The sequence below is a fragment of the Vipera ursinii genome, assembly GCF_947247035.1.
Source record: "Vipera ursinii genome assembly, chromosome: 4".
NCBI classification, from domain to species: Eukaryota; Metazoa; Chordata; class Lepidosauria; order Squamata; family Viperidae; genus Vipera; species Vipera ursinii.
The window spans coordinates 88411385-88437562 of NC_139514.1; positions in this window are offsets into that span (position 1 = coordinate 88411385).

Here is a 26178-nt window from a genome sequence, read left to right on the forward strand (position 1 = left end):
TTCAAGAGTTCCCAAATACCTAAAAAAAATGCTGCAGGAGAAGGATAGTGTGTAACAGAAGCCAGAGGTATCCTGTGCAATGATATCAGAATAGGAAAAATGGCACAGTCTGCCAAAGTAATAAAGTCACAGAAAGCAGGGCCACGGAAGACTTTTTGAAAGAAACGTCAGAAAACCTTTGCAGTATTTATTTGGAATAGAGCTACAATACAACTCCTTTTCCCAGTTTAAATGCTCAGCTTTTTTTTTGCAGACAGAGATACTGGTTTTCCGAAAATGTACACTGTAGGAAGAGATCTATTGAATTTCCAGAAGATTGATATACTAATTTATGTAAGGATCCATGTATTGCCTGAATGGTGGTTCAGGCATTACACAGGTTAAATTCCTTTGTGGAAACAAGGTGCCTGGTTTTTCTACAGTTCAAGACCAAATGGCCTTGGAAGGCAGTAGCTAATGACTAGGAGAGGGGAGGTACTGTGCCTTCAGCAGTCTTAGCAGATACTAATCTTTTATTGCTAAAAGTAGATAACCTGAATGAGACTCTAGGTGATTCATATGCCAAGACTTGTGTTGAGATAATGTGGACAACATTATATTAAACCTGAAACTATTAAAGAAGATTTTAAGCTCCCTCCATGATTGGTTGGAAATGATGAATGGGGATTTTTAAGCTGCAGTTGAAGGGATACAAGGATAAAACCAGCAAAAAAAGGAAATAAAGTTAGTTAGTCTTTTGAACACTGCAATAAATCTTTCAATTTTTATTTACCCAGAAGAGTCTTAACTCAGGCACCATCAAGACATAAAATTTCTCTGGTCTCCAGAAGAATTGCTTTTGCTACAGTGACATCAAAGTTTGCTTGCATCTAGACATATGCTTTTTTCTTTAATGATCATTCAGTTATTTAATTATAAGCAGAGCTCACAAAGTGAGAGAGGAAAGATAGTGGAGATAGAAAAATAAATTCTATAATTGAGAAAGGGGAACATCTGTTGATTGCCTATGGAGCAAAAAAAATTGCAGAGAATAAATTGAAAGGTCTTCATCTGAATTAAGATGATCATTGTTGACAGTTCTCAGAATTTTAATTCCCAGAAAGTACAACTTGCAAAGGAAATATCAATTAAAATTACTTTGTATTTTCAATAAGGGAACAAAATACATTCTCATAATATCTTATTATGAAAACCATTCTTCAAAAATTCTTTAAATATTTTAGATACATTGGATTGGAATCCAATTCTTACAGCACTGTGCTAGATAAGAATATGTGTTATTTAATGGGGAAAACCCTCCAGTTTTTGCAGTTGTGGAAATGTGAGATAGGATGACATTCACTTGGACTGGATATGCCATTGGCTTCATATATACACATAATATTCTATATATCCATACCCTTGGTTTACACATGTGCAAACCACTTCATCCAACTACCTTCTTTGGGCTGAAACTTCTCCAAAATTCATCACAATTTGGATTAGTCATCCCAGAAATGCCAAGGCTAACATTAGCAATGGGAAGTGACATTTTCTTCACTTGTAAGTTGGTATACAACAGAGTTGTCAATACTGAAGATACCAAATTAAGAAATAACTCTGAAGAGCTCTTGTGCAGATGTGCATAGTTGGAGAGAAAGAATGAACAAGAGGAACATTATCAGGAAACTTTTGTTTTACTTGGAAGTTCTAAGTTATACATTTTAAAGGCAGGATTTTTACAAGATCTGTTTAGCAAGAAAAACTGCTAATACCTTTTAGTTTCATGTTAAGCTTTGAGGTATGTTCTCTATGTGGTTTTAAAATATGGGTGGGCAACAATGACTCTTCAAATACAAGTATTTTTCAGTTTAAGAACAAGTTCCATTCCCAAGGTCTATCCTTAAGTCAAATTTGTATTATTCATGTATTTAGAACAGTATTATTGTAGAATACTGTACAATATTGTGTAATGAATTTGAACCATTGCGTATTTAATTTGACTCACTGTGTATTTAATTAGGCTTTGTTCTTAACTACAGGTCATGCTTAAACCATGGTCTTCTGAGTCTGCGGACTTGCTGTATTGCTGAACCAGAACTTCTTGAAGCCCCTGGCTCCAAGGCCACTATTGATGCTGGGAGAAGCAGTTTCTGACCTTTCTTTAGCATTTACAAAAGTTTCCAAAATTGATTTTCCAGCTGCATGCAGAATGTCCACACCCATGTGTGCCCCTTTGACTATCTGGCACTACCATACAAAGATATTCTCAGTCATTAAAATATTAAACTGAAAAACCACGAGCAAAGATTACTTCACTATAGAAAAGATACATACATGCATTACCAGTCAGTCCTTGGTGGATACTTGTATAAATGTGCTATTATGATTGTACATTTTCATACTGACTCAGTGCTGAGCTCAACCAACCAACAGCTCAACCAGTGCCGTACAAAATTACTTTTGTCAAATCATTAAAATATCATCTTTCTATTTATTTATTTATATCCAGAAGCCAAAAATAAAAAATGCACATAAAACAGTTTAAATTAAAAATGTACAATTGAATAAATTATATACATACAGACGGACTGCAAAATATTAAAATAGTGATAAGCAGTAAGGCTGTAACTGATATAAGAGAAGTATAATTTTAGTCCCTTAAATGGTAGCTACATGACCCAGTCTGGGTGTGTTTAAGCCGATTGATTTCTGAAGGCAGTTGCAGAATCGAACCATTATCTTAGACGTTTCTGCAAGTAAGAACTGTATAATCTTAGATTCAGTCTTTCCTTTCACCACACCAACCAAGGAGTGGAAGGGGTAATGTAGGTTGCCGCTCCTGATCTAATTGGCAATCTAGTAGGGCGTGGGCTATTGTTTTCATGGCTGTGTCCCAGCATGTGCACCAGTGATGTAGACAGGGTGTGGTATTACATTTCCTCTCCATTAGGTTCAAGATTAGGCATTTAGCTAAACATATTTCTGTGTCTTATAATTTTTATTTTTAATAAATGAATAACCAACAAATAAAATTTTCTCCATCATCAGCTTCCTACCTTTAAAAACAGAGAGTAAATCATGAAAAGATCCTGGAGTTTTTCAAGAAATGCAATATTTTTTAGGAAGTCTCCACAGCCAAAGGGTTGGGCTATCAAAAAATCAAATGAGTCAGATAGTGGAGAGCAGGTGAGCACAGAAAGAGGAAAGTTGTTGAGAACTTCCTTTATTCCTCGAGCTAGCCTGCTGCCTTCAGATATAATGAAGATACTCTTCTCTTACTGTATTTTAGCTTGATTAGATTCTTTAAAGGAAATCTTCTCCTTTGACCTGAATATGTGTTGCTTTTTAAGGGAGAGAGGTTCCTTGGCAACTTTAAGACATCAACTTTAAGACTTCAACTTCCAGATGTGCTGGGTGGGAATTCTGCGAACTGAAGTCAACACAGCTTAAAGTTGCTAAGGTTGAGAAACACTGACCTAGGTTAATGAAGATCAAGAACAATCTCATTCCCACTCCTGTTGCCTGCTTGGAAAGAAAGCAGCAGACATAAGGGGCTTTGTTCTTTCACTTCTGAAGTCTTACAGACAAGTAAAACTTGGAGAGAGATAGGAACAGGGAACCTAGCCTACACGGATCTTCCACATGATTGCTGTGAAGTTAAACAAAACAATAACCAGTGAAATTTCAGATGATTAATGTGGTATAGTTGATATATATTAAATAGTATTGTTATAGAAATTCCTTTTGGTAATTCATGGAAAACAATATAAAATGTTTTATTCTTTGTTTTGTCTCTTCTTCATGTCTTCCTGAAAACCAGACTTCTACTTCCCATCTCTTTGAGTTAATATAGCTGACATGAGTCTCTCATTCAGGCCTTGATCAACTGCTGCTTAGCCGCAATAGTATTCAATATGGCATCAACAGATTTCCAAGAATTCTGCAATTTATAATGATTCATTCTTATGCCTTGCAGTACTTGTCTTCCGATACATGTATGTAGTTGATATCTTCCCCAAATAGGGAGGCTACATTCACTATAAACACCAATGCTGGAACATTTGCAAATGGTTATAAGAAATGATGACTGAGAAAACAAGCAATTATTGGATGTGAAAATTATACAGTTCATCAAATTGCTGTTATTTCTAATACATTCAGTTTTTGAGTAACCAGTTAAATGCCCCCTCTTGTTGAACTATAACTCCCCTAGAAAGTCTAGCCCAGGATAAGCAATAGTTTAACTAGAACTCTAAACCCACAGGTTTCTCTTTCCATGTTGTAGCCTTTCAAAACTACAACCCTAAAATCACAATTTGCATATTCTGGTTGCTTGATTGTCTAACCAGTTTGAAGTAAAAAAGCTAAGAATTGAAGGAATGAGTTGTAACATCTTATGAGCCACAAAGAAAAGCTATAATGGAAAAGTGCAAACTGGACATTGAGAAGGCCCCAGTTTCAATCACAAATTGGAGATAAAAATATTTCTGTCTCTTGCCAATCTGTTTCAACTGGGATTAAACAGTCTGGGGTTATTGTCCTCTATATTTTGAATCATAAATCCCACAATTCCATGCCATCAGGTCTGCTGGCTGGGATCGACTGGGAGTTCAGGTTACCCATTTTTAGTCTTGACAACATTGAGTAAGTTATGTTAGATCAACCATCAGGCTCTGTTCTATGTTCTTACGAATTCCATTGTTCATAGAAGATACCATCAGGACCTGGCATTTCTAGCATTAGCATCCATTACACTATTTGTGAAATTGGTGCTGATAGGCAAACACATGTCTAAATACTTCCTCATTGTTCTTGATTCTGAGAGTTGAAGTTCACGAGTAATAAAAGAGCCAAGATTGCCTACCCCTGGTCTAGACCATGTTTCTCAAACTTGCTGCTTTAAGATGTATGCATTGCCCAGAATTCCATGCTGGCTGGGGAATTTTGGTAGTTGGAGTCCACACATCTTAAAGTTGCTGGGGTTGACAAACACTGTTCTAGACTGTGTCTCCTACCTTTTGTGGCATTTCATAAACCATTCCAATATCTGACATAACAATATTTTGAATAAACAATAATCTTGTCCATATTGCTGTCCATTGAAATAAAATATGCCAAAAATTGACACCATTTCACTTGGGAATTTCTCAGATGCTGCTATTTATACATAGATAAATGTCTGACATACATGGTCTAAAGCATATTACTTCACAAAAGTTTACAGGCTGGATTTAAAGCTGATTCTAGAGTTTCTGGCTCCAAGGAAGTCCTATGTGCAGACATTTGTCAGACAACACTACAATGTCAAGTGAATAAGAGCCAGTCCAACTTGTATTTGACAAGCAAGCTACAAAGAGCCCAAAGCAGCCCTTCAAGTCAAGGGATGAGCCAGCAGCAGAAGACAGACAACCTCACTGGAATCCAGATGTTCTTTATGAATGGAAGGAACATCCCAAAGGAAATACATCTGGATGTATTTCCAGAGAGAAACAAACAACAAAAAATGCCTCATGAGAATTTTCATTGGATCTCTTTGGAAGAGATTTCTCCCAATGCAATTTTTTTCATTTTTTAATGGTTTGCAAATGCATTTAGTTGAGAAATGCATAAAAATGGATGGACCTTCAACAGCATCATTACAACCAGCTTCTTGATAATTTTTTACCTCATTCTGTAGACACCTCTAAATTCTTCTATGATTATACTAAGTAATCTTATGCCAGATGGTACCTCTTAGTTTAAAATTCTTGCCAGAACTGTCAGGAGGAGGGATTATATGCAATTCCAGAACTAGAAGGGAGAAGTATAAATATGCTCTTTAATGTTACAGGACCTTTCTGGGAAGAGTGGTTTCAAAATGTTTTTGTAAAATAATCAAGCCCCCATTTCCCCCTTGGTGGAGCAGTGGGCTAATGCCTCCTTAAGTAACATCAACTGCCTGCAATTAGTGCAGGTTCGCATCCCACCAGGCTCAAGGTTGACTCAGCCTTCCATCCTTCTGAGGTAGGTAAAATGAGGACCCAGATTGTTGGGGGCAATTAAGCTGACTTTGTAATAATGCCGCTTGGGTGTGTGTGTGAAAGCCCTAATAAGCAGGCATATACATAGAATGAAGGCTACTGCTAAGCTTGTAAGCCGCCCTGAGTCTTCGGAGAAGGGCAGGATATAAATGGAATTAAAATAAAATAAAAAAAATTTCTCACCACCCAAAAATCTATCCTAAACATTGGGGAAAAGTTTTCAATGACCTAACATTAGCCAAATTCTATACCATGTTTTGCAACAAAAAATCTGCAACCATAAAAGATAATAAATGTATAAACACATAAACTCTGATAGATCACAGCCCGCCTTTTCTAAATTTTAAGAATCATATTGTTGATCCAGGTTTGGCTCTTGAAAGCAATAAATCTTTTTTGAGATGTATATCTTTGTCTCAAAGCAGTAAAGTTTAACTCATTTTTAAATGCATATCAGACATTCAGCTTACCTTAGATTTAATACAGGTTTTGTAGTCCTAAAGGCCCTCTAACTGGCCTTACAACCAGATAAAAGAAACTATTTTTTGGTGAAGAAAAAAAGCTTTCACTGGTATCAAGAAAATATCCCCCCCAGATGCTACCAAATGTAGATATGAACAATAAAGGTAAAGATGCAGAAGACATGGATATTATACATCAAATATGGAGCAACTGCAGTTGCTGAGCCTTGGACCAATCCCAGCTCCTTTTATTATGGCACCCAGAACAATTTGCAACCATGTCTTCTGAAACTAAAACAGCTTAAGCACTTTCAAAGGGGAAATATAGAAAACAAAATATAAATTACTATGGGAAATTAGCACCAGCTGTAAAATAGGCATAAAATAGAAACAAAAATACCTGCCCCCAAAACTCAGGAAGGATACATGCCCAGAGTTATGTATCATCCATTTTGTATCATCCACCAGCAAAGGTTGCTTTTGAATGGGGATAAATAGAAAGGGAATAATCTACATAATTATTGACATAACTTAAAAACCAGAAGCAAGAAAATTAAGCCATTTGTTATTTTACCATGTAAAATTTATTTATTTTTTATTTATTTTATTGAATTTATATACCGCCCTTTCCCGAAGGACTCAGGGTGGTTTACAGGGTATAATTTTTAAAACATTAATACAAAAATTAAGACCAATTTAAAAAAGATTAAACTAAGTCCCTGCAACATGTAAAACCCCAGTTAAAACCCCAATTAAAACTCAGCCTGAGCCGGAAGCTCGAAGAGCCAGGTCTTCAGGTCTCGGCGGAATGATCGAAGGTCGGGGGCGGTCCTAAGCTCCGCAGGCAGCTGGTTCCAGAGGGCAGGCGCCCCCACAGAGAAGGCCCTCCCCCTGGGTGTCATCCGCCGGCATTCTTTGACCGGCGGCACCCTGAGAAGAGCTTGATGCCGGCAGCAGGTGTTCCCTCAAATATCCTGGACCCAAGCCATATAGGGCTTTATAGGTCATCACCAGCACCTTGAATCTCACCCAGAGGGCAACTGGAAGCCAATGCAGCTCGCGGAGCAGAGGTGTTACATGGGAGTAACGGGAAACTCCCATCACAACTCGCACGGCTGCATTTTGCACCAGTTGAAGCCTCCGAGTGGTCCTCAAGGGCAGCCCCATGTAGAGAGCGTTGCAGTAGTCTAAACGGGAGGTCACGAGCGCATGAGTGACTGTGCGTAGGGCATCTCGGTCCAGATAGGGTCGCAACTGGCGCACCAGGCGAACCTGGGCAAAAGCCCCCCTGGTCACAGCTCCTATATGATCATCAAAACTGAGCCGTGAATCCAGGAGGACACCCAAGTTGCGAGCCCTATCAACGGGGGGTAACACCTCACCCCCCATTGTTAATGATGGAATAACTTGGTCAACCCGAGATGCCGGTATGCACAGCCACTCAGTCTTAAATAATGGCCACCAGCCCAAAGAGGTCTCTCACATTGGCACCTCTGCCTAACAGGGCATGTATCGTGGTAGTATTCAGTCACGATCAGCACCACACACATGGGCCGGTGATGGTCGCTCTCTCTTGACGGTGACTCACTTGGGATGATGGTGGTTGATCTCAGGCAATAAGAACTTACAGGGAAGATGGTAGTCAAACTTTAATGACAACAACTTGCCCAGAATGGTGTTAATCAGCCTCTGGTGACAGCAACTTGCCTAAAGCAATGGTAGCCAGTCTCTGGTAGCAACAACTTGCCCAGAACGATGGCGGTTAGTCTCTGGTGACAGCAACTTGCCTAAAACAATGGCAGCCAGTCTCTGGTGGCAACAACTTGCCCAGGACAATATTAATCTGTCTTTGATGACGATAACTTGCCTAGAATGATGGCAACCAATCTCTGGTGCTAACAGAGGCCTCCCTTGTCTGCTCTCCTCGCCCCTCTCTGATCTCACTCCATGTAGTCCCTTATCTCCCCCAGTGGATCCTATAAAGAAAAAAACCCGTACCTCCCACTAAAAGACGTATGTCAAACTCTTCCCTAACTCTCCCTCTGCCTAACTTACTCCAATGAGGGAAAGGAATTTAAACTCCCCAAACTACTCTCTCTCTCTCTCTCTCTCTCTCTCTCTCCCTCTCCCTCTCCCTCTCCCTCTCCCTCTCCTCTGCTTCAAGCAAACAGCTCTGGCAACTACTCTCACCCTCTATCCCTCCCTGCCTGCTCTGCTTCAAGCAAACAGCTCCAGCAACTACTCTCAGTCTTTCTATCCCTCCCCCTTTTGTCCAGCTTGCCAGTAACAAAGCAAAAAAACAAAAAAAACAAAAAAAATGTGAAAACCCCAGCTTCTTACTCTCTCTTTGATCAGCTGGCTCAGAATGGCAAGCTCCACTAAGCCTCCTCTTTTCCTTCCTTCTATCGGCTTCCTCCTCCTTTTTCTTCCCTCCTCTAAGCCACGCGCCATCGCCAGATCCATGGCAGCTGCCAGAGCTCCTCATCTTCCTGCCTAGTTGGCAGGGCTCCTGCAAAGCCTCTCAGCTGGGCCCATTTTCACCCCAACCCCACTACGTCCCATTTGGTGTGATGCAATATAATTAGCAACTTATTTAAGAGGATCTAAGAGGACAATAATCATACAAAATAGCTTGTAAATATTCTCATACAACAGAATGTGGAGTGAAGCGTATTTGCTGATTGACTGGATCAGATTTAGCCAAAGGGCTGAAGACATTAGTGAGAATACAGGATGAGTTATGGCTAAGGTTGAGTGGCTAAACTATGGACAAGTCATATGTAAACATTATCAGGTAAATACAGGCAGAGCAATTTGGGGGAAGGGAGGGTTAGGCAAACACTTTCCTTCACCTTTGTACCCAGCTTTAAAGATTACAGGAACAACAATAGTGATATGGTGACACCATGGGATTGATATTTTAGGGCACTGTAGGGAAGGTTAAGGTGAAAAAGTGACTGAGTCTTACAGAGGTAAGGATCAAGCAACATGGGCTTTCTTTTACTTTTTTATTTTTAATGTTTTCTCATAACCACATAATGTAGAATAGAATGCAGAAGACTTTTGCCCTAGCAGCAACCAAATCTCTGTAATTTTCTAGCTGCAGGAGAAGAACTTTCTCAAGCTGAATAACAAAGAATTATTCAACTGTACGTGCTAACTCTTTCAACCGATTGCATCTATATCTTTTCAGAACAGATTCTATGTGACTCTGACGCCTTTTCACATGCTAACATTTTATTTTTTTCTACTTTTAATACTATGTTCATGCTTTCCATTATGGGAGGTTTAATTAACCATCCATGCCTCTGACGTAACTGGGCAGTTACATCCCATCAACTTTTATTTTGTACTTCTTTCTGCTATACTGAGTATAAAGCAAAATGAGAGGCTTTGTCCAAGGTTCCCTCTTTTTCATAAAGAGACCCCTTTTGTTAGAGTACTCTAATCAATTGTTTAAATAATCTTCCAACATGATTGCTTATTGAAGAGAGCATACTGAGGCAGAATCTACAGCCAATTTAGCCATTTTTATTTACTGGAAGAAGAGAAGGGGAGGAGAGTGGAGGGAAGGGGTGGGCAGAGGAGGGAAGGGAATGGTAGGGGAGGGAAGAATTTGCAGTACCAAAGACACTTTGGATATCTTGACAAACCTGAGAAAAGGATATCTGGAAGGCACTAAAGAAATCAAGATGGCGGTCACAACCACATGATCAAAGTTGTGCACTCCATTGACAAGCATAACACATGTAGATTTTCTTACCCTTCCTCCCCTCCCCTCACCCGATATACCTTTCCTTTGAGAGCGAACAAATGGAGCCATATAAGGCAAGTGGCTTGTAAGCTGTGGTCAACTTCTGGTGGAGCCACAGATAGAAAAGAAGAAGCAGGAAGCAAATGTGATCATGAGGAAGTAGCTCAGGCTGTCCTTAACAGTGACCTTTTAAAGAACATTCCACACTATAAAATTAGAATGTTTCACAGCACTTAAAATGTTCCCTGTGCCAACACATTGTGATATGCATGCCTGGCATAAGATTATCATTTTCCATCAGTGTAATTAACACACACTTGTATCAGTTGGCTTTTAAAGGTTAGAACAGCTTGGAATCTAGGTAGAAAAGTACAATTATTTTAAAATGGACATACATTCCATGAGTTTCAGCAGTGCTTGATAAGGTGCTACTTCCAGGCACCCTGCAACTGGAATAAATAGATCATTGGGAAGTGCAGGAAACCTTGCTATTACAGAACTAGAATCATTAGCATTGCTATTTTCTTTTATCTCTAATAAAACAGTGCATAGACCAATAAGTATCCAGGGATTTCTGGGTTTAATCTCACAATTCTGAACTTTGAAGTGACACTAAGCTGCTCAATTAAAGAAACCTCAAATTAGAAATTTCAGCTCAACCTATCCAGATGTGTGAAATTAAATCTGCCTCTATTCTCCAGCCTGTCCACATCCTTGCTGGCTAGAAGTAATCAGGATTGTACTTCAAAAAGTACAAATAACACTTAAGGCACTTCCATGGAGGCATGGACCTACCCCTCTCTTGTCCTCTCAGCAGTTTCATAGCATTCAGGGCATTATCCTCCCATGTTGCCAGGCAATGCTCCATTCCGCTGGGAAGTTGGGAAGGCACAAACTAATTAGCCAGATGGCATTCCATTATCCTATCTTTCATGGCCAGGAGGAGTGGGAAAGGAGACAATAAATCCACTTCAACTACTTTCTGAAAGTGCTAGGTCAAGGTGCATTGGCCTTCCGACATGTGAAGACACTTTGGGATGCAGGGTGAGGCAAGAATTCCCACCAATAATAAACTGATCAAACCCACAGCTGTAGAGGAATTGCTTGCAACATTATTTTATTGAGTTTCTTCCCTAGCAGGAAAGATAATTTGAGTTGAATGACAATTGAATATAGAGATAATTGATTAGCTTCCAAAGTGTTTCAGAAGCCACACAATATCATGTGAACAAAGAGAAGCAGTAACAATCTTAGATTGGCCCATACTAGCGTGGAGAATGGGCTTCACTTGGAAAAGAATGATCTATGGTAAAGTTTCTCCTTTATATAATGTGCTGGGATCCATTAAGGTTGCTCTTAAGAAAAATCAAGCTTTCGATGGTGTGTGCCAAACCACGTGCACTAATCAAAGAAGTAGTAAGGAAAACAGGGAACTCAAACACAAAAAAGGTTATGTAGAAAATAAAGACAGGATCAGTCAAAAAGGACTCAAATGAGTACACACCAAAACACAAAGTATGAGTAATAAAGAGGGTGAACAAGAAATCCAAGTAATGAGGGCAGATACTGATATGTATTCATCAGTTATTGTTATAAGTGTTCACATGTTAATAACATATTAATTAGTTGTGTTACAGCAAGTTGGAAAAGGTTCGTGAGGTAAATCTCCCTTGACAGTTCAGCATGCGGCAATTTGACAGCTGTCAAATTGCCGGCAGCTAACACGCAGGCGCAACTTTGACAGCTCCACACGCGGACCCTAGCTGTCAGGAACCAACGCAGACGATTGGCCCTGCCGTCGAGCGGGAAAGCAGCGGGTCCAGTGATTGGCAGAACCAACATTCAGCGGACTATATAAGGGAGCTGTAACCCCACTGTTTTTGCCTTGGTGTACCTCAATAAACCGGAAAGCTGAACCTGCTGTCTCCGCGTAATCCTTAGCTTCCCCTAACTCACTGGCGACGAAGGTGGGATCGGCTTGCTAAGCTGAAGTCACTGAGCTTAGGAAGGGTTCCTTCTGGAGGCTCTGAGCTAAGTCACGGGAAGTTGTAACTTCCACCTCAAGCAAGCCGAAGGAGAACCGAGACAGCATGGCAGCATTCGGTCAGATACGCGAGTTTGATACTCGATTTCCCGAGCGCTGGGAATCGCACCTTGGCCAAATTGAAGGTTACCTGCTGGTCAGCAAGATAACCGACGACCGAGCTAAGGCGGCTGCACTCTTGTACCTCAGCGGAACTGCGGTATACGACGTGGCCGTCGGTCTGTGTAGCCCAGAGCCGGTCGCACAGGTGACCTACGCGGAGCTAACAGAGAAGCTCAGCAAGCACTACATGCCGACCCATTCCGAAATCTACTGGAGGGTCCAGTTCGCGAGGCGTTGCCAAAGACCCGGGGAAACGGCAGCAGACTTCGTATCGGGAGTGAGACAGGCCGCCAGATGGTGTCACTTCCCGGACCTGGAGGACCGGATAAGGGACCAACTGGTCATCCGCCTCCGAGACGAGCACCTCCAAAAGAAAATAATGGCAAAACCGGCCCTGAATCTAGCTGAAGTCACTAGAGAGATTCAGGCATACGAAGACACCCACTCCGAAGACTTCACCAAGGCTCAACAAAACCAAACCAGGGCCGCGAATCATGGGGAAACAGTCCCCAGAGACCAAGGCGAAATAGAAGATCTCACCGACGTGGACGCCATCCACCGTCGATTCGAAAAGCTCCAAAGCCGAAAACCCGACAACAAGGAAGGGGCAAGACCCAAGAATATCAACCGAGAGCCCCGAGTCACTTGCGCCAGCTGCGGAGGGAACCACATCAGGTCCTCCTGCAGATTTAGAAACGCTCGGTGCCACAACTGCGGAAAATTGGGGCACATCAAAACCGCATGCAGAAGCCGCAACCGTGGGGAGCTTCACGAAGTTGAAACAACGTCCCCAAGTATGACACCCCGAAGCTGGGAAAAAATCAGGCCCCCAAGCCACCTAGTACAGGCTATTAACAAAACGGAAGGAGGGGGGGCAGCCACAAGTTAACCCCTAAAGTAAAAATTAAAGCCAAACTTCAAGGGGTACCTTGTGAACTAGAGGTTGACTCCGGCTCTGCCGTCACCCTCATCTCAGGGCAGACCTTCAAGGAAATTTGCCGGATAAACAGGAGGCAAATTCCCTTAAAACCTCCCCAGGTGAACCTAGCAGATTACCAGAAGTCCCCAATACCCCTGAGGGGCCAAGCAGAAATTCTAGTGGAATTCAAAAAATTCCGAGGCCCCCTCAAAGTCCTAGTGACACAAGAAAACAGGTCGAACCTAATCGGCCTAGATTGGTTCAGGGCACTTGGCATACAACTAACGGGCATCAACAGGGTACAGGCCGCAAACCTCGAAGACGTCTGCAAACAATTTGCAGACGTCTTTGACGGTTCCCTAGGAACTTACACAGGGCCCCCCATCAACCTTAAGTTAAAGCCAGACATACCTCCCATTAGAATACGAGCCCGTAGGGTCCCGTTCGCCCTCAAACAAAAAATTGAGGACGAGCTGGACCGCCTCGTCAAAATAGGAGTCCTAGAACCCACCGACGGAGGGACCTGGGAAACCCCTATAGTTACACCTATAAAACCTAATGGCCAAATTTGCGTATGTGCGGATTATAAAGCTACTCTAAACAGGGCACTCAACGCACATGCTTACCCGGTCCCCGCGGTGAAAGACGTCCTCTCTTCGATCAGGTCCGGCGCCATTTTTGCCAAACTTGATTTGGCGCAAGCGTATTTGCAGCTTCCAGTAACTCCTGAAACCGCAGATGCGCAAACGATTGTAACTCACCGCGGGGCTTTTAAAGTCAAACGCTTACAATTTGGCATTTCGGCTGCCCCAGGAATCTTCCAAGAAATAATGGAAAAAACTTTAAAAGGAATTCCTGGGGTATGCCCCTATTTTGATGATGTCCTAATCGCAGGCGAAAACGAAGAAAATTTAGCAGAGCGCCTGTCAGCTGTTCTGACAAGATTCAGAACAGCTGGTCTCAAACTTCACAAACAAAAATGCCAGATAGGAGTCCCCTCAACAGAATTTTTAGGTTATAAAATTGATGCCCAAGGGGTACACCCCACTGATGCCAAAATTAAAGCTATCAAAGCAGCCCCAAAACCAAAAAATAAGCAAGAGTTACAAGCGTTCTTAGGACTCTTGAACTTTTATCATGCATTTCTACCACATAAAGCTACCCTAGCCGAGCCATTGCACCGCCTCCTAGATAAGGGACGGCCCTGGCTCTGGACATCGGAACACGATGCCAGTTTCAAAAAACTCAAAAACGCCCTGTGCCATAGTTCTACAGTGACACTATTCAGGGAGGACCTTCCCCTCTGCATCGCCTGCGATGCGTCTCCATACGGTATTGGGGCAGTATTAAGTCATCTTTCGGACTCAGGAGAACAAAAACCCATAGCATTCTATTCAAGGACCCTAACAAAAGCAGAAAGAAATTACGCCCAAATTGATAGAGAGGCGCTAGCCATCGTGTGGGGGTCAAAAAGTTCCACGACTACCTATACGGTAGAACATTTACCATATTCACCGATCACAAACCCCTTCTGGGCATATTCACGTGGAACAAGCTAACCCCGCAAATACTTTCACCCAGAACATTACGTTGGTCAACTTTCTTATCAGCTTATTCATTCAAATTAGTCCACAAACCGGGGAGAGAATTAGGGCACGCTGACGGGCTCAGCAGACTTCTTCTGCCTGAATCTGACCCAGACCCAGCTCCGGCAGGGCGGATCCTGGCGATCTCAGAACTGCCAGACACCCCCCTGACAGCTAAGGACATTTCCACAGCCACGGCCACCGACAGAATTTGCAGCAGAATATACCAATGGGTCTCCGCAGGAGGGCCAACCGCATGCCCAGGGGAGGAATTTAAACCATACTATGCTAGACGACACGAACTATCAGCACACTTAGGGTGCCTTCTATGGGGAAACAGGGTGGTAGTTCCCCAAAAGCACAGAGAAAGGACATTAATAACACTGCATGAGGGCCACCCAGGGATCGTAAAAATGAAAGCCCTAGCTAGAAGCTATGTGTGGTGGCCGGACCTAGATACCAACATAGAAAATTATGTCGCAGGCTGTTACCCTTGCCAGCTGACAAGATCTGCCCCACCGCAAAACACACCACACAGATGGGAGGCAACAAAAAACCCATGGTCCAGGGTCCATCTGGATTTTGCAGGACCGTTCCAGGGGCAAACATTCCTCAAAGCCGTAGATAGTTTCTCCAAATGGCTGGAAATTGCCCCAATCCACAGCACCACCTCTATTAACACAATTCAGGCTTTACGAGGGTTTTTTGCCACACATGGCCTCCCTGACACCCTTGTCACTGACAATGGACCCCAATTTACATCCCGCGAATTTCAGATATTCACGAGGGGCAACTCTATTAAACACGTAACATCAGCTCCCTTCCACCCCTCCTCCAACGGGATGGCTGAAGTCATGGTGAGAACCACCAAGGACGCCCTCAGAAAAATTGTTCAAGGCAACTGGCATCGCAGACTCTCCCAATACCTTCTCGCCCAGCACTCCACACCTTGTACCACCACCGGAAAATCACCAGCGGAACTACGATGGGGATGAAGACTGATCACCCGTTTAGACAGAATGCACCCAGACAGAGGCAACATTGAAAACGAACATCCCCTTCCATCAAGAACTTTTTCCATTGGACAAACCGTATGGGCCCGTAACTATGCATCAGGTCCAAAATGGTTACAAGGTACCATAATTGACCAAACAGGGCCACTTTCTTACACTACACAAACCCAACACAACGAACACATCCGCAGACATTTAGATCAATTGCGGAAGCGACAACCCCAAAACATTCCTCCGCCCACCCCGCCCCGCACAGCACCTCAAATGCAAACTGAAAACCGACAAATCCCCACATTCTACCAACCAGCACCAGGGGAAGGGGAACAAGAGAACGTCGGAACCCCAAGACGCTCCTGCCGAAAAAGACAACCGCCAGCATATTTACGAGACTTCGAGTGGGGGGGCAAAACACAACAACGGAGGGAGAGGAACGGCACCAGTTCAGGGGAGGGGTAAGGGGTGATATGTATTCATCAGTTATTGTTATAAGTGTTCACATGTTAATAACATATTAATTAGTTGTGTTACAGCAAGTTGGAAAAGGTTCGTGAGGTAAATCTCCCTTGACAGTTCAGCATGCGGCAATTTGACAGCTGTCAAATTGTCGGCAGCTAACACGCAGGCGCAACTTTGACAGCTCCACACGCGGACCCTAGCTGTCAGGAACCAACGCAGACGATTGGCCCTGCCGTCGAGCGGGAAAGCAGCGGGTCCAGTGATTGGCAGAACCAACATTCAGCGGACTATATAAGGGAGCTGTAACCCCACTGTTTTTGCCTTGGTGTACCTCAATAAACCGGAAAGCTGAACCTGCTGTCTCCGCGTAATCCTTAGCTTCCCCTAACTCAGATACGATATTGGTATCAAAACTTGGTGGAATGAAACCCATGAATGGAATATACAGCTAGAGTGATTTAAATTATTTAAAAGATACAGACCTAATAAAGAGGTGGAATTGTGCCATAAATAAGAAATTGCTACATGGAGGGATGGGTTACCTCAAGGTTATGTACTCTTCAATATCTTCATAAATGATTTAGATAAGGAGATAGAAGGGGAACTCATCCAATTTGCAGATGACAGGAATAGTCAACACTCCAGAAGATAGACTTAAGATACAGAAGGGTCTTGACAGACTTGAACACTGGGTCCTATTTAACAAAATGAAATTCAATGTAGAGAAAAGTAAGGTTCTACATGTAATGTATTGGGCCTGTTTTACTTGAACTGTTCCATGTGTCTTTGAATGCTGCTTGAGATTGCTTAATCAGGGAGCCTGTGTAACGGCCACAGGCTGCTTAGACATGCAGTCTCCAGGACAACCATTGGTTGGCTCGAGGGAGACAATAGGTTCCTTCAAACCTATTGGCTGCTGCCTAATGGCCAGCAGTATAAGTAGTAGAAGCCTTGGTTACCAGTTCAGTTCCTGTTATTCAATAAAAAAATGTTCCTTCCTAAACTCTCTCGCCTCGTCTCCTGCTTGCAAGAAACCCAGTACACAACACAACACTACATTTAGGCAAAAAAACCACAAATGTACTGGAATAGTATAGGTGATACCTGTCTCAATAGCTGTAACTGCGAGAGGGATTTGGAGTCCTTGTGGACAATGACTTAAATATGACTCAGCCTTGTGCTGCAGTGGCCAAAAAAGCTAATGCAGTCCAAGGCTGCACTAACAGAGGGATAGAATTAAGATCACATGAAGTGTTAGTGCCACTTTATAATGCCTTGGAAAGACCACACTTGGAATATTGCATTCAGTTTTGGTCGCCATGATATGAAAAAGATGTTGAGATTCTAGAAAGAGTGCAGAGAAGAGCAATAAAGATGATTAGGGAACTGGAAGGTAAAACGTATGGTTGTAGGAATTGGATATGTCTAGTTTAATGAAAAGAAGGACTAGGGCAACGTGATAACAGTAAGGAATTAATGTTACATGAAGGCAGAACAAGAAGCAATGGAAACTAATCAAGAAGAGAACCAACCTAGAAGTAAGAAGAAATTTCCTGACAATGAGAATAATTAACCAGTGGAATGGCTTGGAATGGTTGTAGGTGCCACATTATTAGAGGTTTTTAAGAAGAAACTGGACAATCATTTGTCTGAAATAGTACAAACTAGAGTCTCCTGCTTGAGCAGGGGGTTGGAATAAAAGACTTCTAAGGTCTCTTCCAATTCTGTTATTCTGTTATTTACAGATTCAGCACATTATACAGATATATTGTAATATGCTGGTATTAGTATCCTGTGAACACATCAGTAGCACAAGCTCTGATAAATGCATAGCATTTTTGATAGGTTTATATCAATAGCTTCCTAAGTCAACTCTGGAATATCATGAATGCCTCTAAACAGTGCTTGGATGCAAGATTTTCACGTATTGCCAATGGGTGTTGAGGTCACATGATCAATCTGCTCACAGAATAACAATGCAGCTTCACAAGTCTAGATAACATATATGGGATTTGAATGTATGTTTTTTAAGAGAATTATGAAGAATGTCAGCTCACTGCTACCTATTCTGATAGTTGTCCATATGGTTTGTAATATATTGGGAAAAGTTTTTGATTTCCTGTTTTTATTCTTTCCCACATAGCATAATGTCAGAAAGAAATTAGGGAAAGGGACTGACAACTCTATCCATCCACTTGTCCATCAGCAAGATTACTCTCCAAACAGTGAACAGAGTGGGACTGAGTTTGGTGGGGGCAAGATGTCAGCAAAATGAAATGAAAATTGAGTTTGAAAATGGGCCAAACCAGGGAACTGTAAAGGGAAAAAAGTAGAGAAAAACACCCCCCATTTACCCTATGAGAAAAGCTTTGAGCATAGATAGGGAATGTTGATGACTCTTCTAGTCTAAGGCCTGTCCCTATTCCCCTTTGGTCACATGACCCAGGTAAAGTGTATGTAGCCTTCCCTGTGCTGTGTAGTGGACACATATAAACAAAGATATATAAGTATCTTTTGCTGGTAAAGGGACAGGAAATAATTCCAGAAGCTGTGCTCTGCATACTTTCTGTACTTGCTGTTTTTAAGCAGAAAAAGACTGTCACACCTAAATTAGGATGTTATCATCTTTCCTCTTCTGTTGCTTAGATGTTTAGTTATGAGTGCAAGCCTTATAGTTGTGATTCATGGGAAGAAGAAATATTGCCTGAGCTTTACAAATCATCAAGTTATACCAGGTTCCAGATAGTGGACTTGGAATGTACAAAGCTCCATCTAGTGTACCAGTGTAGCCCCTTCTTGAACAGGCAGCTCTATGTGCAGTTACTCATTCCCTTGGCGACTTCTCAATTTGACTATTGCAATGTGCTCTACATGAGGCTGCTCTTGAAGAGCACGCAGAAGCTACAGCTGGGCACTTCTAGTATGACACCACTGCTTTGAAAGGTGCACTGGTTATGGTTGGTTTTCAGGTGCTGCCATCTCATAATATAATCTGTCTGCATGGTAAAAATGTGGATTGTCTTCGGCAAGGAACACATGAGACAGCTGGCTCAAGTAACAACCTTTTAATGAAGGCAGGGAACCGGGCGCTGACAGACTTCAGCGCCGATATTTATACTCCAGCTGGCACGCTGGTAACCAATCAGAAACTTGCCGGTTTCCCGCAGTCGGTGGGGTCCAATCCGCAGTGGCTGGCTTAGACAGCCGGCTTGTTTCATTAGCCGCGCCTGCGCTGTTTCCGCGGTTTGACAGCTGTCAAGCCACTGCGGCTGCGCATAAGCCTTCGGCAGCTTTTGACAGCTGTCAAAAGCTGCCGTGTGGTCCAGCCAACTTTACCTCATAACCCTTTTTGTAATGTTCATAACCATAACACAACATTAATACATAGCAAAATGCATATGCATGCTCTTGCTTAGGGATTGTCACTTGCAGGGGCAGGGCCCATGGAAGTGTGCAGTTTTAAATCTCTGCTTCTTTCTTTGGACATCTGAACAGGCCTCCTCTTTTAGTGGGCTGCAGAGTTGGTTGCTATAACAAGTCTTAGGGAGTGGAATGACACTATCAGTCTCTAGTAATGAAAAGTTCTTTAATTGGTATTGGATTGTTGGATATTATGAATTTACCTAAATTTTATACAGATAGTCTTTGACTTAATGACCAAAACTGAGCCCAAAATTTCTGTTGCTAAGTAAGAAAGCTGCTAAGTGAGTTTTGTCCCATTTTACCACAGTTGTTTGTTAATTGAATAACTTAACTGTTACTAAGTTAGTAACACAGTTGCTAAGTCAGTAACACAGTTGCTGAGTCTGGTTTTCCTATTGACAATACTTATCAGAAGGTTGAAAAAGGTATTCACATGATCCCAGGACACTGCAACTGTCATAAATATGAGACAGTGGCGAAGCATCCAAATTTTGATCAATGACCATGGGGAAAAACATGTATGAAAAATGGCACTTTTTTCAGTGATGTTGTAACTTTGACAGTCACTAAATGAACAGTTGTAAGTCAAGGACTATCTATATTCTTTTTTTCATCAGAGTTTACAGAAGTGAGAATTGTACAGTATGCTGCTCTGAGTTGTGACTGGAACAATTTATATGCCTTATAAAATACATATACTGTATACCTACACAGTGGAATTTGCTATGTCTGAAATCTGCCCTGGCTGTCCTAGAACAGACTTTAGGGTTTTCCTCCATGAACAATCTTCCACAACTGGAACTTGCAGGTAGAATGTTTAAGAATCCCTGGTCTACCTAGAGCAGTGATTCCCCAACCTTTCTGGCTTTGTGGACCAGGAGAGGGGGGAGGAGATGGAACAGCCCACCACTCACACAAATGGAGTTTCATGGGTCCGTGCGCTCACCCACTGCTCTCGCAAGTGGAGCTGTGCACACACTCACCCAACGCTTCGCCCTGGGGATTGGGGACCCCTGACCTAGAGGGAAGGGTTGTTGACAGATAATCGTTCCTTGGCAAATGAAGGACTTTATTTTAAAAGTAATTTTGTCATCTTTAGAGAAAGATATAATTTTGCAAAAGGAATAAGAATTGTGGTTAAGGCTTCAGGCTAGAAAATGGGAGACTGGGAGTTCAAGACTTGCTTTAAATCAGGAGTTTAAGATCTACCTTAGACATCAAGTCAGCATGGTACATCAGGCAACTCTCTTTCAGTCCTAGGAAGCAGGCAATGGCAAAGCACTTCTGAAAGCTTGTCAAGAAAACTGTAGGGACTTGAAGGTAGATAATGTGTTTAAGGTGCATATTTTTAGACATGCTTTGTTGAGAGTTTGGAAAAAGTATAGACATAAGTTAAATTACAAGATACCTTTATGGGCAATACCGAAACACGCAATAGAAAACATAAATGTTGGGTTCAAACATGATGTGACTACATATAAGGAAATCCTAAGTTTGGAGAGGAACGTATGGTGTTTGAAGCCGTATAATTTTCTTCGAGAAGAGAAGATTGTTCAAACCTGGTTTCAATATGGTCAATTACAGGCCAGGTGGAAAGAAGATCAGAAAATTGGTTTTTCAATGACTGATGAAAATCTGGTAAAGCAAATTAGAAATCAGGGTCCAGCACATATCAAACGGATATATCTTGCATTGATAGAAATTGACTCAGAAACAGAACTTGTAAAAGATTGTATGATAAAGTGGGCTCAGAATATTCAAGAAGTTATCACAATGGATACTTGGGAAAAGATCTGGGTGAGGAACGTAAAATTTACACAAGCCCAAAATTTAAGAGAGAACTTTTATAAAATGTTTTATAGGTGGCATCTAGATCCTAAAAAGCTTGCAAGTATGTATCCGAACTACCAGCCTAAATGTTGGAGATGTGGTGGCGAAGACGCAACGTACTTTCATGTATGGTGGACCTGTAAAAAGGTTAAAGCTTTTTGGATTAAAATCTGGTGGAATATGCAGAAGATATTTAAGCAAAGGATAAAGTTTTGTCCGCAATTGTTTTTATTGGGCATAATTACGGATACTACTGTTGTGGACACTAAGTTGATGTTGAACTTAATTACAGCAGCAAGACTTTTAGTAGGTCAATATTGGAAGAAGAAGGAACTGCCGACTATAGAAGAATGGACTTTAAAAGTTTCTGACCTGGCGGAAATGGCAAAGATATCGGCTTATTTGAAAGACCATTCGCAACAACGTTATATTATGGAGTGGAAAAAGTGGATTGATTACATCCAGAACAAATATGGGACTAAAAAGTTTCATTTAGCATTTATATAAGTTTTGATCTGATATTAGTATTGCTTGTAGTCATTTTATACGAACTAGAGTGCGATAGACTTAATAGTTTATTGTTGTTAGCATATGGTTGTTTATGATTGTTTTTACTTTTATACCTTGTATTTAGCTCTGGGAAGTCGGGGATGGGGAGAGGGGAAGGGGAGGGTGGAGGGTTAGGGAGGGTTAGGAAGGGTTGGGTAGGGGGTGGGGGGGAGGGATTGTTAAAGATAAAATGTATTGAAAAACTTTTCAATAAAAAAAGAAAAGAAAACTGTAGGGACTTGTCCAGGCAGTTGCTGAGATTCAAGAGTGACTTAAAGGTATTGAAAAAAAAATACATATTGTATGTGAACAAATGCTATCCTGCAAAATAATTGATATGGTAGTGACTAGATGGTGAATTATGCAACTGATATTTTACAAGGCTGGAGTGTTACATCAGTGTTCTGTATCAGTTCTTCATCCTTTGATATGCATGGGGCATACTTCATCTTTTCCCACACCAAACATAACTATCGTGTCAAAAGCAGGACTGCCCTCTTGTGTCTACATATGATCCAGCAATTTTGGCCTTCTCCCCATTTCAAATAATAAACAAATGCAACTTTTTTATGGACACAAGATAGCTTGGACTTATAACAGATTCATCAAAAAATTAAAAATATCTTCAGGTATTCATAATTTTAATCCTGGATACAGTGCAGGAATATATCCTCAGCCTTTCCACTCTGGATCTTCTCATGATTATGCTGACATTTGTAAACTGCTATGGAGCTTTTCAGTCTAAGTGCTATTGTTATTGCTATTATGATTAAGAAAAATCTCATGATTCAGGTTTTCCATAAATGCTTGAGAAATATCCCCATACCTAGAAGAAAGAGGGGGACACAGACATAGGATAAACTATATCTGCTTAATTTAATTTTTACAAAAGGTGTGCAGGAATATAATGAGATAGATAAACTGTAGATCTGCTATCTCTTTGTCCTCCTACATATTATAGCTCAGAGATCATGATCAGAGCAAAAGAATAATATTCTTCTTAAAACTGATGGCTATCATTGCTTGAAAAAATCCTTCCCAAGTCTAGATTGTTTTTCTGTGGGCATATCTTAAAGTCTCAGTCCTTTAAAGGGAAGTTTAAGATGTTGATTTCACAGTCAAACTGCTAGTAACTCATATGTCAATTTATTTTCTGGTATATTTTAATAATGATGCTCTACTATACCATTTTTCCAATCAGATGCAGTATGAAATAGATAAAACGAATTGGTATAAAAGAAACATCAGGCTTGTACAAAAAATATATCCAAATAACGATAAACCTCTCATATCTGCACTGGACTCTTATACATCAGGTAAGTGAATCATCATTAAAAGATAGGTCTACCAGCACCTGTCAAATCACTACAGGTAATATTTATTTAGCAACCATAATTTGGGTGTGCAACATGGTCGTTAAGCAAAGTGATTGCTAAATGAAACTGTAACTGTGCTTATGATCTTACTTCAGCTTTACAGACCTGAAATGATCATAAATGTGAGGATGAAATGTAAAGTTATTTTTCATCTGTTGTAAATGCAAACAGTCACTAAATCAGAACAGTTACTAAATGAGAATTACCTCTATAGTTATTCTGCCCTGCATGCTACAGTTGTCATGTGCAGACATAACTTCCCTTTTATTCAGTTGAGAAAAGGCCATCTGAACGGTTACATGGCTCTTTGTAAGAGAGGGGGGGGCTTGTTGTGTTCTCCTTATAACTTGATCACATTAGGTCACATTATGATTAGGAACATGTTTGTTTGAAAAACAACAATTTATTTCAAAACAATAGAGCTGACAATGCAAGTTTAGAACCTGATTTTCAATGTATATTAAATCAGGTATCATCAAAGAATTGAGGCCTTTGAACTATAGTGCTGGAGAAGACTCCTGCAAGTCCCTTGGACTGCAAGGTGTTCATACCGGTCAGTCCTAGAGGAGATCAACCCTGACTGCTCTTTAGAAGGCCAAATCCTGAAGTTGAAACTCAAATACTTTGGCCACCTAATGAGAAGGAAGGACTCACTGGAGAAGAGCCTAATGCTGGGAAAGATTGAGGGCAAGAGAAGAAGGGGATGACAGAGAATGAGGTGGCTGGATGGAGTCACTGAAGCAGTAGGCGTGAGCTTAAATGGACTCCAGAAGATGGTAGAGGACAGGAAGGTCTGGAGGAACATTGTCCATGGGGTCGCAATGGGTCAGACATGACTTCGCAGCCAACAACAAAAAATCAAGTCATGTTTGACTTCTGGTGATTGTATGGAAAATTCTTCAGTAATAATTCATAGATCTAAGAACACTCCACTAATCTGTTTAATCTCAAGAATTGGTTTTATCTGTTGTCTTTTCCTTCTCCTCCTTCTCTCAATCTTGGCAAACATAATAAGCTTTTTCCAATCCATCATCCACATAGTTACCATGCTCAAAGTATGTGAGTTTCTGGTTGTTGATCATTATCTAAAGAAAGCAATGTCTTTATTTAGTTCAGGACTGAGAGTACGGTTCTTCATGCAGTCCATGATACACTTTGTAACCATTTTAGATATAAGAGCATTCAAATATTGAAGCTCACTTATAAAGTAATATAATGAATGCTTCTTCCCTTATTAAACATAATCAACTCAGGACTTTTGCATAAAACCTTATAACGAATGACATGGGCCCATATATTTTAGTGTATACATATAGCAGCTCATGTTCCTTCAATGTCTGAACCAGCACTAATAATCTTTGCAGCTTTCCAGTTCACAGTGATTAACTTCAACAGCAATGAATAAAGGTTAATACAGATTATGTTCAGCAGGGGGCAAGAAAAGCTTGAAATAGAAATAGAATATTGATAGCCGTCTTAGAGAAATTCCTTCAGAGTCTTTATCAAACTATGGTAATAGCCATCAGATATGCTAGGACCACAACTCCCAGGATTCATAGTGTCCATGCAAGGCATTGCAATCTATAAGTTGTCTCTATGCAGTGCTGTTGCTCTAATACACATCATACTGAATTTTTAAATGAAAATAGTAATATCAACATATCTGTTTTATAAAATATAAATTAGTTCCAAAAATACTGTGTAAGTAGCAATAAATTACTTAGATAGTCCAAATGCAATCAGATTTTTATAATTCTGTTTATAATTATAATTTATAAATTTCATTTATTTCATTTACTTCTGTAACACAAGTTTGATTTTGGAATTCTAAATCTATCCCAAAATTAAGTTTCTGCAAAGCCAGGACTAAATTAATTCCATTTCAGATGCTTAATCCTGCTCCAAGGGAGAAATTGTTTAATTATTAAAGTACAGATAGTCCTCGAGTTACAACCATAAAAGAGCCTGCCCATTACAGTCATAAATTGTGACAGTCATAAAACAGAGCAGTCATGTAACTGACCCATTTTTATGATCCTGTTTGCGGCAGTCATAAAGCAAAAACCATTAAGTGAACCCATGGTTCATTACTGGGTGGTTTTGCTGAAAAACCAGAAGTAAATGCTGCTTTTCAGCAAAACTGTTATAAAACATGGTCACATGACTGCAGGATGCTGCAAAAGTCGTAAGTGTGGCCTAGTAGCTGAGGTGAATGGCTTGAGAGATGCAGCCTGGTCTCAGCTCTGTTATCTGTGATGAGTTTGAGTTTGTTAGGCATGAGGGAGGATCCTGGAGTTGTGAGCATGTTTTAGATGCATGTCCCTCCAAGGCATTTTTAGAAGTGACATGCAATTGGATCCCTACGGTGGTTAATACAGCCTTGGGAGAGGGGTTAATTTGACTCCTGTTGAAAAGCCAGTGGCAGTGTTTGCACATCTCTGTCTCTTGTACCAATTGCACCTGTTTTGGGATCAGAGGGCTCTCTGCTCATGGTCACTCATCTCTTAGTCACCTACAGTTTCTGCAATGGGCTCTGCTTGTGCCACCCTCAAAGACTATCTGTAACTGTTAGAATGGAGGAATATGGGCAGTAATGGGTGTACCTGATTACTCACAGTAACGCCAGCACTCTGAGCTGCACTCATTCCCAGTAGGCTTCTAGG